We start from the raw sequence: 3,117 nt of genomic DNA on the forward strand, positions 1-3,117 counted from the left end.
AGAATGTCAAAAGATTTGTAAGGCAAGAATTTCCCTTAGTGAAACCATGTTGACTATCTAATAAAATTCTAAACTTTGATAAATGACTTTGCAAAGCATCTTTTAACAGACTCTCCACAACCTTTCCCACAACTGATGTAAGATAGTATTTGAGAAACACATTTTTATACAGTCTAATCTTAAGTTAAATACTATTTTTAACATATCTAATTGAAATAACATAATATGGAATCATAGTTAATTAAAGGTTAGTCCTTCTTACTTGGTGTATGGCATAAATGAAATGCATTTCACCAATAATTAATTTTGTTTTTAGCAGACTCACCTTTTGTGTGTAAAATAAGTAATAATAATGTTATTCCTGAAGATACATCTTTGTTAAAGAATTAGTGTATGACCATTAACTTAACTCTCAGTAATGCAGATCCATAGCTCTGTAATTCTCAATTATATTTTACAAAAGCTGTGCCTCTTGTAAGGGACCAATGCAGCATTATTTGTTTCCTTCAGATGTGGGCATCTATTAGCAAGTAATCATCTATATCATACTTCAGTTAAGCAATATGTGTTACTAACTAATTATTCACCTTACTACGTAACACACTATACATATGTTAATAACAACTTACTATTTACATTTGATCCAAGGCCTACACCAATTTTATTAGTTAAACTATATTATAACTCAATAATCAATCATATCAAAATAAATGATGTTGAATCTAACCCTGTACAATCTGTTTTATTGGTGATTTGTTCCATGGGAACAATTATTTAAATTATTGTGAACACATGACATCCATGTATGTTGAGCTCTACCATATAAATAGTGAACTGGGGAATTAAAAGTAATGGAAGTAGGGTAGCTGTCATATCTCTTGAACTAAAATAGACCATAGATCTTGAGATTCTGCCACATCTATTGCTTTCCTGGTAAAGAGGAGTTTGAATGGGTTTTCATTTTAATATATCTTTCTTTTTCTGTATTAGGACACATAACTACATTTTCTGAGATTAGTGGCACCATTCTGCATTTTTTGCAGGATGAATATAAGTTTGTACCATCTGATGAATGTGTGAAAATTGCATATATGACCTGTCTTCAATTGCAGTAGCTGTGAGTTCTCTGAAGATTTGATAAACACATGCAGATGAATATGACAGTCTGTTCCTTTGTCTTATCTCAAGGTGAACAATGTCATTGATATCTTTTAGGGTTACATTCGTGGGTTGAGACTTTCCTCTTTCAGACATTGTTAGTTTTTGTCAGCTGTCTCACGTTCTCTATTATTCTGACATGCCATCACCCAATAGACAATGCATTTGTACATTTTTCTTGCCATTTTCGAGCTTTCTGTTGAATTTCTCTAAACAAGGAGTCTTAGGCTACATTAACTGTGAAGATAGCTGCTTGTAAGTCACACATAACAGAATGTGTTATTTACACTAGTTTCAATGTTAAATTGTGTCTGGCAGATAAGATTGAGTGAGCTTTAGGTGAGACTTAGCATGTAAAAATTAGTTGGTCCAGTCTAGGTGAATTTTGTCATGTTGACATTTTTATGCTGACTTATCAAAATAGTCTTGAATAGTCATGTGTGTCAAATAGTTAAAATTAAGAATAATTACTGATCATTGAGTATCTGACCATGCACATATGCAGGGGTGGTTCAACCAAACTCCCTATTTTTGTGATGTACAAAGAAATTATGCTTATATAGTTATAGCACAGCTGTTTATGGTATTTAGCATTTTCTATATAGTTCACATTCGTCTTATGAAGCATTAGCATTTTTTGGCTTGAAATAGTTGCATGCTCCCAGACCCCTATAACATTAGCATGTTTTGCATGTCGATTGTGTTGGCTTTTGAGCTCACAAATTAGACTCTCCCCCTTTCAAACATTCTGCATATAGGCCTGCTGACACATGTGAATCATATTGTAAAAGCTTTATTATGTTCTTGCCAAATATGGAGGGCAAATAAAGAATTCAAGAGAAACAATACCAAACATGCAATCCATTCTTTCTCTATATATATTGTACTGCAACATTGATTATGCTTATTAAACTCCATGACTGTAGAACTTGTAGTACGAATGAAGAAAATGAAAATATTCCATCTCTTACCACTCTTAAGTTTGTCATCACTTTCATCCAAATAAGTTGCCATGTTCCAGAAGTCTCCATCAAGTGGCATTAGTGAATACCTGGATAGAATATTGCCGGACTAGAAGAGAGTTTGATCATGTGTTTCATGCTATTTATGCAAGCAAGGAGCACCCCTTTCCACATTATTGAAAATCTCTATATGTAGAATTTATATCACAAGTTACATTCAGTTTGCAAACTTTCTAGTCCTAAGCAACTACTATGAAACCTTCTTAACATTGAGGGTACATACTTCAATCAGAAGATCAATGTTCTAATCAAAGAAATTATTCATGTCATTATAGTATTTGATGGCTGGAGTAATATTCACAATATAGGAGTAGGCAGATTTTGTTAAACAAGACCGATGTCTGTAGGCTTACTTTCTTCTTAGAATTCTTCTCAAGAAGTCGATAAGCCGTCTGAACGTTGTTAGAACAACGGGTAAAAGTTGTAGATAGTGATGAGTTGGCCGACGCATCAAGGCTGAATGTTGTGTGAATTGTGATTACTGTTGGTGGATATTTATAGGTATGGGTAAGCAGGTGGTGGTATCTAGCTCGTGGAAGGCGTTAATTAGTGGAGTGTTGTACTGTGGCTTGGGGGTTTCTCGCCAAGAAGTAGCAGTGTGCGTGCTGTTCCTGTCGATTGTTTGTTGATTATGGGAGTTTGCTGTAGGATTTTTATTGCTTCGTGTATTTGTTTGAAGAGTTGTGAAGTCGTTAAATCGGCGTTAAACCATCCACCGTACATACAAAATATCCTCAGATTGGAATCTATTTCGCAACAGAATTCGTACACTACAACAAACATTTGTCAATAATGGATATAGTAATACCACATTCAACAAGACACTTAAACGATACCTGGACAGCCGCCAAAAAAACAACACTACCGACAACTCCACTGAACAACTCAAAGTCTACTATAAAAGCCAATTCTCCACTGCATACAAGGCAGACGAACG

At 34.4% G+C, this 3,117-nt stretch overlaps 1 protein-coding gene across 4 annotated transcripts in view; it reads left to right on the forward strand.

The window, feature by feature from the left end:
• LOC106459389 (band 4.1-like protein 5) overlaps window positions 1-3,117 on the forward strand; it is a 69,902-nt gene that overhangs the window by 36,563 nt on the left and 30,222 nt on the right. The gene's annotated exons all lie outside the window — the stretch shown is intronic.

Source organism: Limulus polyphemus, unplaced genomic scaffold (genome assembly GCF_000517525.1).
Source record: "Limulus polyphemus unplaced genomic scaffold, Limulus_polyphemus-2.1.2 Scaffold600, whole genome shotgun sequence".
Classification (NCBI taxonomy): Eukaryota; Metazoa; Arthropoda; class Merostomata; order Xiphosura; family Limulidae; genus Limulus; species Limulus polyphemus.